General features: G+C 44.8%; 1 long non-coding RNA gene across 1 annotated transcript in view; it reads left to right on the top strand.

Annotated features, from left to right (window-relative positions):
• The window catches only part of LOC115407589 (uncharacterized), a 22,412-nt gene extending 1,114 nt beyond the window's left edge, over positions 1–21,298 (top strand). The window contains exons 2-3 of the long non-coding RNA XR_003933643.1: positions 20,698–20,713; positions 21,287–21,298. This is a non-coding gene — a long non-coding RNA (uncharacterized LOC115407589). The remainder of the gene's footprint in view (positions 1–20,697; positions 20,714–21,286) is intronic.
• Positions 21,299–21,346: the final 48 nt, after the last annotated feature.

Below are 21,346 nucleotides of genomic sequence, written 5' to 3'. Positions count from 1 at the left end.
ATATAATTTACATCAGTCTGTAATTCAGATAATTTTTAGGCCAGCAGAGAAGGCTTTGCAGGCCCTGACGGCCCACCACTGATATATATATATATATATATATGAACAAATTATTTTTTTTCTGAGGTGTTGTGGTTTGAACATGAAGTTTAGAAAACTTTAAGCTAGCACCTGGTATTGTTTTCCTGGCTCTCGTCATGTGCTCCTTTGTTTTGGAGCCAGGTTGCTTTGTCCCTCTGTATACAGCCTCAGGCTTGGAGCTTCGCTCCCTAACAACAGCCGAGCCGCAATGTCACAGCTCAGTTCGGAAATCCACAGGCTTGAGGGGTCGGAGAAAAACCCATATGGATGCAAGCCCGGCCGCTGACCGTGCCTGGCGGCCGAAGGGGTGCCGCCGTCACCGCTGTCGGCCGAGGGAAAATGCCACGAACCGCCGGGCAGCTAACACTGCTAGCCGGGACACAACATCGCGAACGGCTGATGAGCTAACGCCGCTAGCCAGGACAGAACACCAGGAACGGCCGGGAAGACAGCGCCACTCCTGGGGATAAAATATCGCAAGTGGCCGGGGAGCTTGCGCCGCTACCCGGGAGAAAACGGCACAAGTGGCCGGTGCAAAATTGTTACCGGGGAGAAAGCAACGTCAGTAGTCGGAGAGGAAGCACAATTAGTGCTGGCTGGCTGGGGACAGAGCCCCGCTTGCGGCTGCTGTCAGCGCTGAGCGGCGGCCCGGCGGCGCTTCCCTCCATGAATCCTCCAACCTGTGAATCCCCGAAGAGAGCCAAGATACGCTAGCTGGTGGCATGGTTAGGCGGTGGATGTTCCCAGTGTTGCTTGGGATTCTGGTCAAGTGCATAAACACTGTAAACATTATTATTGGCAAGTAAATCAACCAACCAATCAATAAACTCAGAGGCGGTAAAAAGGCAATTAAAAAGGCGGTTAAAAAGTCTGCCGCTCAGCGAAAGAAGACAGGGACGCAAACAAGCAACAATGGAGGACGCAGAGGCTGTCTTGTCTCTTTTTTGGTCGCTTTTTATTGCGAAAAGGTGGAAGGAAGAGAGTCAGAAAGGGCTTCAAGCAGCGAGAGATAAGATGAACGAAAAGTACCGAAGAGTCTGGGAGGCTCTGCAGTGGTATGAAGCTGAAGATGAGGCGTTCAGAGCCTTGAGGAGACGACGGCTCCGGGTGAGTTACCACTCTGTAACTACACTTATTTAGGCAAGTTTGTGCTTTAAATTGCTGTATTTCCGTCTTTTTAACAATCAGTTCAGGATCTGCGAAGAATCCTGAAGGCGGTACTTTTTCAATGATTAAAAGTAGCTACATAGTAGTGGAATATCTTTGATTTAATGGAGTTATGAGATAGTGTATTTCAAAGGAGACAGAGCCATCTTGTGGTCATTTAGCACAACTGCAATAGAAAAAGATAAATCTGACGTCACGTGTAGAAAGAAATTGTAAACGTTGACACCCCTAGTTTTTAGATTTGAGGTTGACATGTCAATGCATTTAATTTATTTCGTAGTTGAAAAATATTTCACTTCAGTTTTTGGCAGAGAAAAACAAGTCACAGTTGTGTGAAACCCTTTTCTTAAAGGAGAACTATGCAAGATTTGCTTTAGCGCTCCCCCTACTGGTCTCCTGTGAAAGCTCACTGTCGTGAACGTTCTCCGCATCACCCCCCCCACCCCCACCCCCCGGGGTTGGGGGGAGGGACCCACTCCCACGGGGGGAGTGGAGGGACCGGCAAATCACCGTGACAGCTCTTTGTTTACTCCCACAGGGATTCTGAAAAACATTTATTGGGGTATAAAAGTTGCATAGTTCTGCTTTAAAGGGTGCTGTTTTTGCTTAAGTTGGGTTTTGATGTAATATTTGATACACTGAGTTTTGAGAAGTTTGACAGCCTGTGTAAACGATGAAAGGAGATTTTATTTTGATTTACTTTTGTTTTGGAAAAAATAGACTGTTACTCATTGTAACTGTTTGATATTGCGGACGGCGGAACGGAGCGGGCACGCGTTATATGAAATGTGGCCGTCAGTCTGGACCTGTACCTCCAGTCAGCTCCTGTTACCCGCCTCAGCCGTCCTCCGCTCCGCCCTCCGCTCCGCCCGCCGCTCCGCCCGCCGCTCCGCCCGCGGTGCTCCTGGAGCCCCGGCTGCTTTCTTCACTTCACCGGGAACTCAGTTAAACTCCAGACTCAGTCTGCTCCTGCGGCTGGAGTGCAGCTTCATCTCACAAAGACTCATGATCCGAATAAAATTCCTTTTCTGCTCTTCAGCCTTAGATCCACGCTCCGTAACAAGAACTGCATCCTCACTGGGATGTAAAATCATTGCTGTCATTCGCTGAACACATAGATCACACAGCGATGAATGTCGGGGAGAGAATACCAGAATACACACGGCGCTGCGTTCAAGTGCAATATGAAAATCAGTAAATGGCATCGGCATGTTAAAAAAATCGTAAATTCTCATCAACCTTTCTGCCATTTCTTTCAAGTGATTTATTAAGGCATCCTTTCTCACAACACGAGCGTCCCATTTTATCACTGGCAAAGCCGCATGCAAAGACGATGCTCACTGCTGACTTGTTTACATGATGAGTGCCGGATGAGTCCGAGCTGCCAACGCTGCCTTCATGTGAGATGTCCACAGCACGCTGCAGTCACCGGAACGCAGCAGCTGCCTTGGCAGAGGATGAGAGACTGGGATGGGGCCGGGGTTTTGAAGTAACTGGCTTCCCTGCTAACTGGTCACCTACTTCATTTCACATCCCTCTTTGATGCTCAAGAAAAGCCAGCAGAGAACCGTTTTGGACCTTTTAGGAGTCTGATTTCAACATACGAGGGTGGTCCCAAAAGAAACCGGAATTCGGTCATAAAATACTAATAATAATGAGTTTTGACTTTTGGCCGTCAGATGTGCTACAGGTAAGTCTCGTGCATATCTATGAAACATCTGAGATCCCAGAGTGACGCTAACGTCTGTCACGCGCTATTTATAGTAACAGAGCCCCTCTGCGATTTCTCCACATTGACTGGACAGCTGGAGCAGCGCACAAACATTAAATTTTGCTTTTTGCTTGGGAAAACAGCAGCAGAAACACTCACCTTGTTGCAGCAAGCCTACAAGAATGATGCTCTGGGGAAGACTCAGGTCTATGAGTGGTTCAGGCGGTTTAAGAAGGGCCAGATGTCCATTGAGGATCAGCCCAAAACAGGACGACCCTCCACCTCCCGCACAGCCGAAATTGTCGGGGAAATTGAAGCGGCTGTGATGGCAGATCGACGCCGGGGCATTGGAGAGGTGGCTGATCTGACGGGGGTCTCCTGGGGTCCCTGCCAGAGGTTCATAAGCCAGGATTTGGGGCTGCACCGGGTCTCTGCCAAAATGGTGCGCACACGGCCCTGCGCGTCACGCAGTTTCTGATGAAGAATGGGATGACTCTCCTCCCCGATCCGAATTACTCGCCGGATCTAGCCCCGTGTGACTTTTTCTTGTTCCCCAAGTTGAAGAAGCAGCTGAAGGGACAGCGGTTTGCAGATGTGGAGGAGGTGCAAAAAAAAAAAAAGAGCATCAGGTTCTTAAAGGCACAATTACGCACGAGTTTGACAACACATTTGCGAAGTGGGAAACACGGCTGGAGCGTTGCATTAATGCGAATGGAGATTATTTTGAAGGCGACGGTGGTGTTTCATTTTGAAATGTAAGAAATAAAAAGTTGCAACCAAATTCCGGTTTCATTTGGGTACACCCTCGTATACAGTTACTAGCAGCAGCAGCAGCAGCAAATGCCAAAGGAAGTTAGTCACCACTTGACAAGAAAACCAGTTAATTCAAAACAGCACATTTACAGCTTTATCACTGTAAAACATTCACATCCATCACATCATGACTTTGTCTTGTTTCCCTCCAGAGCGTCCCCAGCGCCACAGTGGTGACCAGAAGACGACTTCCAGTCTGGAGCAGGAGGAACATGAAACTCCACACATTAAAGAGGAGGAGGATCCTGTGGAGGTGACTGCGACTGATGGTGGTGGTGACGGTGACAAATCCCACCACTCTGAGAGAGACTTGACCACCAGGCAGCTAACTGCTGCTGCAGTGCAAATCTTCAGCGAGCTTGAACACACCATGGCCCGATATGAAGAGGAAATTGGTCATCAGCGCAGACAACTGGAAATCATCTTGAACCCTCAAATGAAGTTACACAGATCAGGTAAGGAGAAGTCTGAATGAACACATGAATTTCACTTGAGGATCTCCGTCATTATGGCTAAACATTTGGTTTATCTGCTGCAGAAACAAACAGGATTTGTGTCTGTTGTGTTTTCAATATTTTAATCAGCTTTATTCAGCAGACTGGTAACTCGGGTGGGGGGGGTTGCGCGTGCTTCGATTGGCAGACCGGGGGAGCGGAGACGGTGGTAGCGCACACGGGCCGTGAGAGCGGGGGGATGCAGCCGCGTTAAGGCAGGCAGGCACAGACAGGCAACAACAAGGAAATAAAGAAAATTCTGGCCACCGGCCCGGAATACACCGGCCGTTCGGGAAACCTCCCGAACCTCCCGATGGCCACCCCGCCCCTGGAAATATTCCTTCTCAACTCAAACTGAAATAGTTGCCAGAAATGTGAAACTGTGTATTCACTGCTCATCCAAGGTGCTCATCAAGCAATAACGTAATGACTGTACTGTGGCGTCTGCTGGGGAAGTCGTGTCTCACATTAGAAGGTGCAGGGTTGGTAACGTGGGGGTGTGTTGAGCCGCATTTTGTAATAAAGGTGCATTTTGTAATACATGCCCAAAATGTAATAATTTTGTCATTTCATTTTGTAATGAAGTCGCATTTTGTAATAAATAGGGATGCACGATATGGGAAATTTTAACCAATATCAATGACTGATAATTAACTACTTCTCATGGCCGATACCAATAACTGATAAGTTCAGATTTTTATATTCAATATAATCTTAAAATAATATGAAGTTTGTACTAAGGAGAATAAAAACATTGAAGATGCAGTGATGAAAAAAGTAATACTTTAGTAGGCCTGGCCTGACTATAACGGCAAACAACAGTACAGACGCTTCACATGCTCATTCATTGTTTGCGAAAATATCAGTTACAATGAGTAACAGTCTATTTTTGTTTTGAAAAAATAAATAAAAATAAAATCTCCTGTAATTGTTTACACAGGCTGTCAAACTTCCCAGAACTCAGTGTATCAAATATAATGACATCAAATCCCAACTTAAAGCTCGTGTCCGGAGTTTCCGTTCGTTTCCAATGTATGTATCATTTTTTTAACAGAGCTTAAATGTATTAGTCTGGGTCGATACTATAATATAATATTAGCATAAAGCAATATAAAAATGTATTTATGAGCCCCGCCTTCGTCTCATAGACCCCCATGTTATCCGAAAAAGCGCCGGTCAGCTTCAGCCAATGGATTTCGAGCTTCCGCTTTGTCATGCTGTCAATCAACGTGTGCACGCAGCCAGAGAGCACGCGCACTCGCCCAGGCAGAGGTGAGTTCGCTATGCAGCAGCCAGCCTGCTTACCTCGGATATATCCATTGTCTGCTGAACATCCACCGTAAACAGCTAAACATGTAGGATGCTTGCGGACTCGGAGGCTCTCATTTTCACCCGACCGATAATGCGCGTGCACAATTAAAGGGGTGTGGTTTGGTCGCTCATGAAAGCAGAGGGAGGGCGGAACCTCAAAAAAAAAAAAAAAACTCATTCTCTCAAAACTCCGGACACGAGCTTTAAGCAACAACGGCATCCTTTAAAAAAAAAGGGTTTTACAGAACTGTGACTTGCTTCTCTGCCAAAAAATGAAGTGAAATATTTTTCAACTATGAAATGTATAAAATGCATTGACATGTCAACCTCAAATCTAAAAACTAGGGGTGTCAACGTTTACAATTTTTTTCTGCACCTGACGTCATATTTATCTTTTTCTATTGCAGTTGTGCTAAATGACCACAAGATGGCTCTGTCTCCTTTGAAATACACTATCTCATAATTCCCTTAAATCAAAGACATTCCACTAGTTATCAGACAAAAGGGCCATTTCAGCTGTTAACTTGATATGTTCACTAAGCATCTTGTCACATTTCTTTAATTTTTTGTATATAAATCCCTCATGCTGGCTTGTGAACCGCTAGTGATAGCTCGCTAGCTAGCGTTGGCATCGATGCTAGCTGCAGCGTCTCTCCCTCCAGCTTGTTGGGGTGTTTCCATGGCAGCTGATCTTGTAGATCCCATACTGCTGTTGTAAACCAGCTTTGTCTGACACAGCCTACACCCAACAGTAGGTTCCATTTTGAAAAGCTGCCACACTGTGCCCCGCTCGTTGTCAGCTGCCTTCGCATCCCCGAGTCAACTTGAAGGCAACACTGGCTGCAGCAGCTTTTGGAAGCTACGGAGGGGTACAAAAAGCCCTTCTCCTTCTTAGCAGTCAAGATGCAGGGCAGCATTGAACCCGCAGAACAAACCCGAACTGCAGGTGCCGTCACCTCAACAAGCAGTTTTAATGAACCCACTAATTTGTCGGTTTAATTTATCGGATTAAATGAATTTATCGGATAGATAAAAATGATGTAATTTTTGCCCCAAATCGGCCGATAATTTATCGGACCGATAATTGTCGTGCATCCCTAGTAATAAACTGCCCCAACGCATTTTGGAATACATTTTTTAATTATTACATTTTGAGAAGATTATTACAAAATGCATTTGCAACTTTTTTATTTTCTGCAAAATGTGGTAACATGATGCATTATGTAATAAGAATTCTAAGGAATTGTTTGTTTAGTGTATTTATTTTACTTTCAAGTATTTGTAAAATGCAAGGCCTATTAGTAGTATCACTGTAGTATCCAAGTACCAGTACTGGGCAATTACTGCCAGTACACTACTCAAAAGTTGCATTAACAGAGAATATACTGTAATTTTCTGAATTTTGTTTTGTTTTATTTGATGGAAAGTTTCTTATTCTGTTCGTTTAAAATATGGATGGTTCATAACTTTTCATTTTTCTGTTAAAAAACCCTATAATGTACACTAGACTACTAAAAACAACAATGAAAGCTTTCCACCCAATGTAAGACCATATGCTTGTGCAATGGGCCATTCACTGTAATGCATGTCTTTTTTTTCAGAGATAGATAGATAGATAGATAGGGCATGTGTTGGACTTGTACTGAAAGTCCGAGGTGTATAGGGTGAAGAGGAGGGGCGATAGCACTGTTCCCTGTGGCACTCCAATACAACAGGACTGAGATGTAGACTGTTGACCTCCCATCCTGACAAACTGTGGCCTGTTGTTTAAATAGTCCATAATCCAGTTCACCAGGTGAGGGTCCACATCCATGTTGTTGAGCTTCTCCTGGAGCAGGCAGGGCTTGATTGTATTAAAGGCGCTCGAGAAATCAAAAAGAGCAGCCTCACAGCACATCCACCCACGTCCAGGTAGGAGAGAGCACGGTGTAGGAGATAGAGCACTGCATCCTCCAGATCCTACTCAGATTGTAGACGTGGTGTAGGGGGCACTGCCAGCTCCTCAGCACAGACCTTGATGAGCCTTTGGCTGATGCAATCCGGTCCTGCTGCCTTCCTGGGGGGGAGTTTACGCAGCTCCATCCTTACCTGGTCCACCGATATAATAGGGAGGGAGGAAAGGGGCCCTGGGGGAGAGAGATATGTACAGGGAGAAACTGGGGTGCCGCTGGTCGGAGGAACAGAGGGTGGAGGAGGGGGGGCCCGTGACTGGGGAGGGACTGAACCGGTTAAAAAATATGTTCAGCTCCTCAGCCATCTGGGGGTCCCCGCCCCTCAGACTGCTCTTACTGCCACAGCCTGTAATGGTTTTCATGCCATCCCAGACTTCCCTCACATTATTGCCCCTCAGTTTGTTCTCCAGTTTTTTTCCCATATGCCTCCCTAGCCTTGTTCAGACAAGTCTTAATCTCCCTTTGTGCCCCACGTCATGCTCAATTTTTCAATTTGTCAATGCACAATTTTTCCTGTTTAGAGCAGCCTTCACATCACGGGTAATCCATGGCTTGTTGTTAGCATAGCACTTCACAGTTCTGAGAGGCATCACTGAATCCACACAAAAGTTCAAATAGTCAGTCGCAACATCCACTGCCACCTCAATATCCTCTCCATGATGGTTCACTAATACACTCCAGTCAGTGGTGGCAAAGCAGTCTCTCAGTTCCTCCTCTGCACTGCGAGACCACCTCCTGACCTGTCTGGTGGTAAAAGCCTGCCTCTTCACAAGGGGAGTGTAAGTAGGCTGCAGGTAGACAAGATTGTGGTCTGATTTGCCAACAGGAGGCACAGGGAGTGCTAAATATGCATCCTTAGTGCTTGTATATAACAGATCAATTGTTCTATTTTTCCTTGTGGGACAGTCAACGTACTGATGGAACGATGTGAGGGTATCCTCCAGAGTCACATGATTAAAATCCCCAGATATGATGTAGAGTGCATCGGGATGTTGTGCTTGAAGTGCCGTGACCGTGTTGCAGATTGTTTCCCGCGCTGCCTTTGGGTCCGCCCTCGGTGTGATGTAGACACAGAGTGTGATGACGTGTGAGAACTCACATGGGACGTAGTAGGGTCGGATGCTAACGGCTAGCAGCTCCAGATCAGGGCAGCAAATGACAGATTTAATTGTCAGATGGTTTGGATGACACCATCTTCTGTTAGAGTACAGAATGAGGCCCCCACCTTTGCTTTTCCCGCTGGTGATAGGGTCCCGGTCCGCTCTCACGCAGGAAAAGCCGGGTAAGTCCACATTAGCATCCGGTACGTGTTGTGTTAGCCAGGTCTCCGTGAGGAGAATCAGACTACACGCCCTGTAGGTGTTTTGGTTCATGATCAGCGCTCTCATTATTATTAGTATTTTCTGACAAAATTCCGGTTACTTTTGGGTACCCCCTCTTATTTTGCAGTTTATATCATACCGTACATCATGTTGAACTCCTTGGCTGTCTCAATTAAGCATGCATGTATTTCATACATCAAGCAGATTTTCCTGCAGTTAAGATGGCCAACAAGGACCAGTAAATGCAGGCTCCTACGATTTCCTGTACCCCCTGGTGGGCACAGGGAAGAACAGTAAAATAATGTGCATCAACATTTATCATGAAATGTTGCAGATGTTTGATCAGTTTGTGGTGTCAACAAGTGTGGTCTTTTATGCTGTCGTCTGCTGGGGAGGAAGGAAAATCGCTCTCGATTCCTGGTGTATTACTCTAAAATAATAATAATTATTATGATAATAATAATTACTCGAAGAAGAAACTTGTGGTTGCCACTTGCGGCGTGCATTGAATATATGGTAACACCGCCATAATAGCTGATGGGTCCCTCTCTAATCTTTGCAGAACTAAGTGGTGCAGCAGGCAATAAGATTAAAGCTCACTTATGTTGTGTATTGTCAGTAACTTCATAGTTTCCATCCATACATCCATTCATCCATCTTCCGCTGCTTATCTGGGTCACGAGGGAAGTAGTAAGCAGAGATGACCAGACTTCCCTGTCCCCAGACACTTCCTCCAGCTCCTCCGGGAGGATCCCAAGGCATTCCCAGGTCAGCCAAGAGACAGTCTCTCCAGCGTGTCCTAGGTCTTTATCGGTTCCTCCTCCCGGTGGGACATGCAAGGAATACCTTCTCAGGGAGGTGTCCAGGAAGCATCCTAAAGAGGTGCCTGAGCTATCTCAGCTGACTCCTCTCGATGTGGAGCAGTAGCAGTTTTACTCTAAGCTCCTTCCTGGTGACCGAGCTCCTTACCCTATCTTTATTTTTTTTTTTGTTTTTACTCAAAATTTTTTTATTGAACAGATTTCTATACAGCAGTTACAACAGTGTTGTCAGCATGTTATCTAGATCAACATTAAGCAGCATTCATGTCGTAATAACTTGATGTTTAGAAAAAATAAAATAAAAAAAAGGGGGGCAAACATGAAAAGCAAATGGGCCACCATATACATTGACAACCACTTCACTACAAATGATTGCAGTTATTTAAATATACTGTCCATTTTGTCCATTTCGAGGTGTACACATCGGTTTGCAATCTTAAAACAAAAGTTAACCTTTCCATCTCATGTATGTCCTTAACGATAGCAAACCAATTATCCACTGTGGGAGGGTCAGTTTGTAACCATTTTTGAGTAATAGCTTTTTTTGCTGCTGCAGTAAAAACTTTAAATAGATACCTATCATTTCCCATAATTGTTTCTGGTATGTTACCCAAATAGAGAGTCATACAGGTGAATGGGATTTGCAGCTTAAGAATTTCTTGAATAATTTTCCAAATATTTTCCCAATATGTTTTAATTTTGGAGCAGTTCCAAAAAATGTGATAGTGATCTGCCTCTGAATGTCCACAGGATCTCCAACATACATGGATGGATGAGGTTTGGCATGATTTCAACTTCGGAGTGATGAAAAAACGAACCAAATTTTTCCAGCAGAATTCACGCCAATCAGCAGAGCATGTTGTTGTCATCACAGCCTCGCACATATTTTGCCATTGTTCTGTGGTTATTGCATGACTTAACTCCTTTTCCCATCTCTCTTTAATATAATTGGTGGAAGTTCCTCTGCACGTTGCAAATCCTTGATATAATTTTGAAATTATGGATTTGGATGTATAACTACCAGTGTATACCTGTGTAATCAGCTGCACTATTTGATTGAGTTCTGTATTTGTATCTGTTTTACCTATTTCTTTAAAGAAGTAATCGCGTAACTGTAAATATCTGAAGAAATCCCCTTTTTCCAATTTGTATTTTTCCTTCAGCGTCTGAAAACTCTGCAATATGTTCTTTTCCATTATTGTACAGTAGGCAGTGATCCCTCCACGAATCCAATTTTTAAACCTAGAGTCTATAAGGTTTGGTTTAAAGTCAGTATCATAAGAGATCCATCTGAACTTTTTTATTTCAGTTGACAAGTTCAACTGCTTAATGACATCAAACCAAAGAGATAAAGTATGGGAGACTATGGGATTCAAATAATCCTGAAGAGTGACTGCGAGTTTCCGGTCTCCGACCATTGCTTTTATTGGGACATTTCTACAAGTTTTTTCCATCTCCTTCCATCTGGCCTCGTATTTATCATCACACCAAAGGACTATAATTTTTATTTGTGCAGAGAGATAGTAATCTCTGAGATTAGGTAATGACATTCCACCTCTTTCTTTGCTAATGGTTAATGTATCATATCTAATCCGCGGTTTCCGTCCTCTCCAGACAAAACGTGAAATTTGCTTGTCCCATTCATGAAATTGACTTGCTGGGATTTTTACTGGTAAAGACATGAATAAATACAGAAGCCTAGGTAGGATTGACATTTTGATAATTTGTATTCTTGCATTAAAACTTAAAAGAAATGTTGACCAATGAGTAAGGTCTTTTCTAATCTTAAAATGTATTGGGTCATAATTCTTTTTATAGAGGTCATTAGGGTTGTGGGTTAACCATACCCCAAGATATTTTATTGTTTTTTGAGACCAATCAACAGGAAACTTATTCTTGACTTCCTGAGATGGCTTGTAATCGAACGCTAATAACTGTGTTTTTTGCATGTTTAGCTTATATCCAGACAGTGATCCAACCATGTGAAGGAGATCGTAAAGATTTCTAAGGGATACATCTGGGTTGGTGACATACAACAAGACATCGTCAGCATAAAGGGCTATTTTATGTTCTACTTTATTGACCACAATTCCCTGAATATTTTCATTTTCTCTGATTGCTTGTGCTAGGGGTTCTATATAAAATGCAAAGAGGGTTGGCGAAAGGGGGCATCCCTGCCGTGTTGACCTTTCTAATTTAATCCGATCTGTTAAACGTCCATTTATTTTAATACGTGCTGTTGGAGCCGAGTACAGAGCTTTAAGACTATTAATTGAATTTTCAGTAAAACCAAATCGTTCTAACACCAAAAACAAATATTCCCAATTAACCCTATCAAAAGCTTTTTCAGCATCAAGGCTAACCAACGCTGCTTCTAACTTTTTATGATGGGTATTTTGTATGATATGGAGAGAACGTCTTATATTATCTTGTGTTTGTCGGCCCCGAACAAACCCAGTTTGATCTTCATCTATTAGTTCAGATGCAAAGGAATCTAGTCTGTTGGAGATAATAGATGTGTAAAATTTATAGTCTTGATTTAAGATTGATATAGGCCTTTGGGAACTACACAGCACCTTATTCTTTCCCTCCTTGGGAATAACTGAAATAATAGCCTCATTCCATGAGGGTGGGGTTGAGTTTTTCTCCAGTGTATAGTTAAAGGACTTCAGGAGGACTGTAATTAAATCCTCCTTAAAAGTCTTATACCACTCAGCTGGTAGGCCATCAGTTCCAGGGGTCTTGTTATTTTTCCCTTTTTTCAGTACCTTATCCAATTCCTGTTCTGTGATCTTGGACATTAGATATTCATTTTGACATTTGCCAATTGATGGCAAATCTAGTGAATTCAAAAAAGTTCTAATTTGATCTTTATTTTGTTTTGGTTGTGAATATAGCGTTTTATAATAATCCTGAAATGTTTTATCAATTTGATCTAGATCACTATGAATTTTTCCTGTACTGGGGTCTAATATTTTATAGATTGACTGTGAGATCTGTTTTTCCCGGATTTCCTTGGCTAACAGTTTTGTTGCTTTGGGGCCTACTTCATAATAAGACTGCCTTAAAAATTTGTATTTTTTCTCCAGCGCTTCTTTATAGATGTTTGAGATTTGGGTTTTGACTTCTTTAATTTGACTCAGTGTCTGGTCATTTTTATTTTCACTGTGTTGCTTCTCCAGTTCTTTTAATTTTTTTTTAAATTGAGTGAGTGTTGACTCTTTAGCTTTCTTGATTGCCGTGCTGAGAGATATAAATTTTCCTCTTATAACAGCTTTTAAAGTGTCCCATTGTATATTTGGATTTACTTCTCCATTGTCATTTAATTCAAGGAATGATTTAATTTCAGCTCTTATTTGTTGCAGTACTGCTTTATTATTAAGTAAGCTTGTGTTTAGTCTCCAAATTGTTTTTTTTGGTCTATTGTCCAAGTGAAGAGCTCAGTAGACCGGTGAGTGGTCTGAGATGTCCCTGCTTCCAATCTCACACTTCTGAATCCTGTGTCTCTCATTCTTAGGGATAAAAAAGAAATCTATTCTCGAGTACACATTGTGCGGGGCTGAATAAAAAGTATAATCTTTATCTGTTGGGTGCAAGTCTCTCCAAATGTCTAACAGGCCAATCTCATCCAACCCTTTCCTCAAAATTTTATTTTGTGGGGTAACAGTCCTTTTATTATTTGATGTATCCCATTTGTCTATCACTGTATTGAAATCACCTGCACAGATCAGTACACCTGTCGATTCTGTAACAATTATTTCCAAAGCCTTTTTCAGAAGTTTTGGGTCACTTTGCGGAGGGAGGTAAACAGAGAAAAGAGTAACCAATTCATTTTCTATCCTACCTTGCACCAGAATATATCTACCTTCGTTATCCCTGATCTCCTTTATTAATTCAAAGTTTATAGAGTTGTGTAGTAAAATTGCAACCCCTCTTTTATGGCCTTTCTTATATGAACTGTAAAATGTATTTTGGAATCCAAATGTTTTTAGCTTTTCGTGTTCAATTTGATTTAAATGTGTTTCTTGCAGAAATATTATTTGGTTTTTTTCTCTCCTTAACTTTGCCAATACTTTACTCCTTTTAACAGGGTTATTTAAGCCATTTACGTTCCATGTAACCGCCTTAAGATTGTTGTGCTTCATAATGATATTTTAATCCACTTAAGCTGACAACACAATGCAAACAACTAATAAAACACTGAACTGGCACAACATGAACACGTGCAACATTCATCAACAGAAAATGTCTCTTCATGGGGAAAAACACAGAAAGTAAAGAAGAAAAAAAAAGAAAACTGACTTCCACCTGTGGGGTCTTCTTCATGACCCCTAATGAGCCCTGATGGAAAGAGGGCTCTGGGGGGAAACCTCTCCTCCTCACAGGGCCCTCGCTGGTCAGCCTGTCCCTGTCTGTACTGCTTCCCATGGGGCAGTATGGCTGAGAAAAAACCCGACCATATATGTAAAAAATTATATAGCCTATGTAAGTGTTATAGTCATTATTTTCAGTCAGATATTAGGTTACAAAAAAAGGAAGAGAGAGGAAAAAAAAAAAAAAAAAGGAGAAATGTCCTCACTGGTTCTTAAACTTTACATTTTTTAGAATCTTCTCACGTCCCGTCAATAAAATACTTTTGCATTACAAGTAATTTACTCCATATTTCAACATTTCAGTTATTTGCTCCAGTACGTTTACTGTCATTCCGGTTCCTTGCGCCTGAATGCCTGGAGCTTCTCCTTGTAAACTCGGCTCGTTGCGGGACTCCTTCGGCTCCCCGATCCTCGGCTCACCTGCCACGAAAAACGCTGAACTTGCTCCAGTAGTGATCCCGGTTGTTTGAGGACTTTAACCGGTGAATCCTCTCCCGGCCATGTCCTCGGTAGCCTCCTCCGCTGATCCGTACAGCACCGTTCCTTCCCGGTAATGCACCCTCAACTTGGCCGGGAACGGTGTTTGGAACCGGATTTTCCTCTCTTTCAGCACCACTTTCGCCTCAGCATAATTACGCCGTTTCCTTTGCACATCGGGCGCATAATCGTGGTCGAGATTCACCCTTTTCCCGAGGTGTTGGAATCCTTTCTTTTGCCAGGCCAGCCTCAATATGTCATCTTTCATCCTATAAATTGCCATTTTGACCACAATGGACCGTGGCGAGACGTCCTCAGGCGGTTTTGGCATCAAGGCGCGGTGCGCCCGCTCCACTCGGAGCTCCTGAGTGGCAGGGAGCTCCAGCTTCTCGCGTAACAGGTGTTCCACAAAAGCGACCATTGAGTCGGAGTTCTCCTCAGCGCCCTCTTTAACTCCATAGATCCTTATATTATCCCGTCTTGAGTGGCTTTCCAAGTCGGTCATTTTTGCGGCCGGGTGCAGCTGAAGTTTTAGCAGCTCGGTCACCGTCTCCTCTGCCGCCTGTAGTCGGGTTTCTGCAGTGTCGATACGCTCCTCAGCCTCGCTTAACCTCACGTTGGTTTTATTAATATCTTCCCGAATTCTGTTTAGCTGCTGAGTGTTATCACTCCTGAATTCCCGCAACTCTTTCAGGATGAGGCCGAGGCTCACGTTGCCAGGTTGTTCATCATCAGCGTCCTCCATTACACTGCTAGCCGGGGAGCTCCGGCTAACTCCGTCTTCTTCCGAAAACTCGAACTGACTCGCCTTTCTAGTCTTACTTTTAGGCAGAGTAGAAACCCACAGCTTCAAGCAAGAAATATATCCGCAAGAAAAATGTCAGCCGAGTTAATGTGGGTTATTATAGTTTAAATGGTCGGGAGCACGTTTTCTTATGCTGTCATCTCTTCGCCTGTCACCCGGAAATCTCCTTAACCTATCTTCAAAAGAGTGCCCAGCCACACTGCGGAGGAAGCTCATTTCAGCTGCTTGTATCCGGGAGCTTGTCCTTTCAGTCATGACCCAAAGCTCATGACCATAAGTGAGGATGGGGGCGTAGATTGACCGGTAAATCGAGAGCTTCGCCTTTCAGCTCAGCTCCTTCTTTACCACAACGGGCTGAAACGACAGCATCACTGCAGATGCTGCACCGATCCACCTGTTATTCTCACCTCCATCCTTCTTCCACTTGTGAACAAAACCCCAAGATACTTAAACTCCACCACTTGGGCCAGAGTCTCTCCACTGACCAGGAGAGGGCAGACCTCCCTCTTCAGGTCGAGGACCATGGCCTCGGATTTGGAGGTGCTGATCCTCATCCCTGCCGCTTCACACTCGACTGCAAACCGCCCCAGTGCATGCTGTAGGTCCATGTGCGATGGAGCCAACAGGACAACATCAACTACAAAAGGCAAAGGATGAAATCCTGTGGTCCCCACACTGGACTCCCTCCGGCCCCTGTCTGCACCTGGAAATTCTGTCCTTAAAAATTATGAACAGAGCTGGTGACAAAGGGCAGCCCTGTCGGAGTCCAACATGCACCAGGAACAGGTCCGACTTCCTGCCGGCAATGCGGACCAGACTCCTACCCTGGTCATACAGAGACTGGATGGCCGTTAACAAGGGGCCCTTGCCTCTGTATTCCCGTAGCAACCCCCACAAGATACCACGAGGGACGCGGTTGAACGCCTTCTCCAAATCCACAAAACCCTGTGAACTGGTCGGGTGAACTCCCACGAACCCTCAAGCACCCTATGGAGGATCTAGAGCTGGTCGAATGTTCCAGGACCAAGACGAAAACCACATTATTCCTCCTGGATTTGAGCTTCGACTATTGGTTGAATCCTCCTCTCCAGTACCCTGGAATAGACTTTCCCAGGGAGGCTGAGGGGTGTGATCCCCTTATAATTGGAGCACATCCACCTTTTTAAAAAGGGGAACCACCACCTGAGTCTGCCAATCCAGAGGTACTGTCCCCCATGCAATGTTGCAGAGACCTGTCAACCAAAGCAGTCCCTGCACATCCAGAGACTTAAGGTATTTAAGGCAAATCTCATCCACCCCCGGTGCCTTTCCACCTTGGTGACTTCAGCTTGGGTGATGGATGAGTCCCCTTCTGAGACCTCAGCCTCTGTCTCCTCCACGGAAGACATGGCGATGGGATTGAGGAGGTCCTTGAAGTATTTCTTCCACCATGCGATAATATCCCCAGTTGAGGTCAGTAGCTCCCCACCTCCACATTGTTAGTGGAGACCTGCTTTCCTTTCCCGAGGCACCAGTTTGCCAGAGGCCGACCGGTGGTCTTCCTACAAGGACTCCCCAAACTCCTCCCAGACCTGAGTTTTTGCCTCCACAACCACTCAGTCTGCAGTTCACCTGTCAGCTGCTTCTCGATTCCCACGAGCCAACAAGACTCAATAGGACTCCTTCTTCAGCCTTTACTTCTGGTGTCCACCACCGGGTTTGGGGGTTGCTGCCATGACAGGCACCGGAGAGCTTATGGCCACAGCTCTGGGCAGCAGCTTCAACAGTGGAGGTGGAGAACATGGTCTACTTGGACTCAAATGTCCATAGCCTCCCTTGAGACATGAGAGAAGCTCTCCCGGAGGTGGGAGTTGAAAACCCTGCTGACAGAGGGTTCCACCAGATGTTCCCAGCAGACCCTCACAACACGTTTGGGTCTGCCACGTCTGTCCGGTTTCCTACTCCACCAACGCATTCAACTGACCACCAGGTGGTGATCGGTTGACAGCGCTGCTCCTCTCTTCACCCGAGTATCCAAAACACATTGCCCTAGGTCAGATGACAACAACAAAGTCGATCATCAATCTTCGACCTAGTGTGTCCTGGTGCCAAGTGCACTTTTGGACACCCCTGTGCTGGAACATAGTGTTTATGGACAAACTGTAGCAAGAACAGAAGTTCATTAACAGAACACCACTCGGGATCAGATCAGGGAAGCTATGCGTCCCAATCACCGCCTTCCAAGTCTTACTGTCGCTGCCAATGTATTGGTGTTGAAGTCCCCTATTCGCACAATGGAGTGCCCAGTTGTAGCACTGTCCAGCACCCCTTCCAGGGACTCCAAGTAGGCCGGGTACTCTGCACTGCTGTTCGGCCCGTAAGCCGACACAACAGCGAGGCACCTGTCCCCGACCCAAAGGCGCAGAGATGCGACCCTCTCGTTCACTGGGGTGAACTCCACCATATTGCAGCTGAGCTGTGGGGCTATAAGCAAACCCACACCAGCCTGCGACCTCTCGGCACGGGCAATGCCAGAGAAGTGGAGAGTCCATCCCTTTTTGAGAGATTGGCTTCCAGAGCCCAGGCTGTTTGGAGGTGTGCCCAATAGCTGGTACCTCTCAACCTCCATCACAAAGTCAGGCTCCTTCCCCGCAAGAAGGTGACATTCCATGTCCCTAGAGCTAGTCTGTGTGTACGGAGATCGGGTTGCTGGGCACCCTGCTGTCAGATGCCACCCAATCCACATTGCACCTGCCCCTACGGTTCCCTCAGCGGGTGGTGGGTCCGCTGGAGGGTGGGCCCACGTTGTCCCTTCGGGCTGAGCCCGGCCGGGCCCCATGGACAAAGGCCCGACCACCAAGCGCTCACTAGCAAGCCCCAACCCCAGGCCTGGCTCCAGGGTGGGGCCCCGGCTGCGCCATACAGGGCGACATCACGGTCCTTGATTTGACCTGCTCTTACCCCCAATTTCCACCGGATGCGAAAGCGCTGCGCCTTGAAACGTACTTCGCAGCACTTAGAACCGATTCTCTTCTAAGAGACAATTTCCACCAGACGCGAAAGCGCCACATCCCAGAAGCGCCGCAGCGTGCCGTGGCACTGGTGATCGCTTCAGTTCTATTTTCTGCGCCGCTACTTCCAAACCTCCTAAATTCACTGTCGTTGAGAAAGCACCAGACAGGAAGTTAAACCAGAAGTTTCAAAATAAAACACAAGGCACAACCTCACGGACGTAACTTTTTTTTATGTTGTTTATATGTTTTTTATATGTTGTTATTACGCCGCCTTGGTAGGCACGAGAATCAGCTCAACAGGGTCCCAGACAGTAGCAAATGCGGAAATTACCGTTTTTATGTAGAATAAATCATACAAAATTAACTATTGGATAAAGAAAACCACTCATTTGAGATCAAAATATAAACCATGCACTCACCCTTGCTGGAAGTACTATAAATTACAGATCAATATTTCTAGACGAGCAGAGCGACCTTGCAGAAGCGACATGAGATGTGTATTTTTGTTTTTGTTTTTTTTCTGTTGATATCATGTGTTGTTCGTACAATATCAAGAGCACGAGAGCCTCTCAGAAGAGCAGCCCTCCCCATCCGGACGGTGCGGCGCTGCGCTCCCGGTGTGCGTTGACTGTAGGAACAAGACGCAGGTGCTGCGCAGTGCTGAGCAGTGCGGCGCAGCGCTTTCGCGTCCGGTGGAAATTGGGGGTTAGTGTGGCCCGTCACCCAGGACTGGTTTGCTATGGGAGACTGTACCAGGGGCATAAAGCCTCCAACAACATAGCTCCTGGAATCACGCGGGCACTAAACTTCCCCACCACGTTAAGGTCGCAGATCAGGGTTCATCGTTTCCATGAAGGTAAAATGATTACATAACGCCATCCACAACCTCCCCCCCCCCATCTGTCTGATCTCATTCACATTGCCAACCCCTCACAGTCCCTCAGGTCTTCCTCCTCTGTCCACCCCTCTGCCTACCTCAGCACCATGGGGAGTAGAGCATTCAGTTGTCTGCCCCCCAACTCTGGAACTCTCTACCACCAGACATCCGCAATATTGACTCTCTATCTCAGTTCAGACTCAAAACCCACCTGTTTTAATCTGCCTATCACCTGTAATTTCTCTTTTTCGCTGTGCTACGTTGTTGTTTTATTTATTACCTCCGCCAAGGAGGTAATGTAATCACATCGGTTTGTTGGTTGGTTGGTTTGTTAGCAACATTGCAGAAAAAGTTATGGATGGATTGCAATGTAACTTTGTGGAAAGGTGGCCCTTAGGCTAACTTAGAATCCATTAAAGTTTGGTGATGATCTGGATCACTGTCTAGATCCATGAATTTTTTTAAGGATTCTTTAACTTTAGTTTTAGTTCCTAGTCTGACCTGTTTCACGGACGGAACAGTTGTGCAGCAGCATGAGAAAATCACCACAAGTTGGCTTCTCTTCAGAGCTTTGCAAGTGATTTCACCCTATGTTGGAGTGTTTGTTTCCTTTGTTATGCATCTCTGCATGTCCGTCATTGTGTTGTTTTTTTTATTGCTGAGTTACTTCAGGGTGACGTTTCATTTGGCGAGTGTAGTACTGTATCTATCCAGCAGAGGGCCTCAGTACTACGTCTTAAATTGATGGCAGGCTTTGTTTACATTAAATTATGTTTTTCATCCTTTGTAGTCTTACAAAAAAAATCTTAATGGAGGAAAAAGTATAAAGAAATAAAAGTGAGGAAGAAAAGAGTCAAAAAGAAGAAACATCATTCCTCAACAAAACTTCTGGAGCTTTTGTCCTTCCATCATGTTAACTATCTGTCCAGCTGCACAAAGCTGGGAACGTGTTGCGAGGGCAGAATATAGGGCAGTCTTTGACATAGTTGGGCAGAACTCAATAAATGAAAAATGTTTTTTATTATAAATGGCGTTCTTATTGTTGGTGACTGATTTGAGCTGTGGCAGAGGTCTGTGCTCTCTGAGTGCCAAATTCTCGTTTATAATGTGTTTTTAATCTTTTTCGAAAGTGTCCTTGAGTGTTTTGAAAGGCGCTGTGAAATAAAATGTATTATTATTATTATTAAAAAAGTTGCAAGTGCATTTTGTAATAATCTTCTCAAAATGTAATAACTTATTACATAATGCGGCAATATTTCTTACAAAATGAAATGACAAAATTATTACATTTTGGATGTTTATTACAAAATGCGGCTTTGTGTGTAGAGGTGTGGGGATATATGGAAGTGAGTGGTGACATACTAATGACAGCTGTCAGTGTCTGCATCAGATTAAAAGCTGTCAACTTGACACCCGTCTGCCTCCTCTTTTGACGACTTCCACAGTACGCTATCTTTTAAACGTTCGTGAAATTTTTCAATTTCACCACTTGAGTCCCAGTTTTTGTTTTGTTTTTGTTTTTTATCTGGAACTGTACCGGTAAAAAGTAATTTAATTAATCTTTTATCTTGGACTTTTTTGTCCCTATAGAGTTTCCAGAGGACCAGGAGGAACGACAACCTCAACAGACTGAGGTTCCTTCTATTCAGAAGCAAAGTGACCTGAGTGAACCAGAAGTACGGGACGATGAGCAGTTCCTCTCTCAGGACTCTGAAGTCCATCATGACGAAAAGCACCTTGACATTCCAGTGTCAGAGAACCAGGCTGAATTTGAGGAAACATCTGGTGAAGTTGTCAGTAAAAAACACAAATTATGTCAGAAGGTACGAAGGGTCAGTGGTAAGAAGAAACCCATGAGAACTCACACAGGTGAGAAGCCACATCATTGTGAAACATGTGGGAAACGTTTCAGTTACCGGAGTGATTTGTCAGTCCACATGAGAACTCACTCAGGTGAGAGGCCACATCCTTGTGAAACATGTGGGAAAAGTTTCAGTTACCCGAGTCATTTGTCAGTCCACATGAGAACTCACACAGGTGAGAAGCTGCATCCTTGTGGCACATGTGGGAAGCGTTTCAGTACACAGAGTAATTTGTCAGTCCACATGAGAAGTCACACTGGTGAGAAGCTGCATCCTTGTGGCACATG

Source organism: Salarias fasciatus, chromosome 2 (assembly GCF_902148845.1).
Source record: "Salarias fasciatus chromosome 2, fSalaFa1.1, whole genome shotgun sequence".
NCBI lineage: Eukaryota > Metazoa > Chordata > Actinopteri > Blenniiformes > Blenniidae > Salarias > Salarias fasciatus.
Note: the sequence above shows the minus strand (reverse complement) of the source record. Positions and strands in the feature narration are given on the sequence as shown.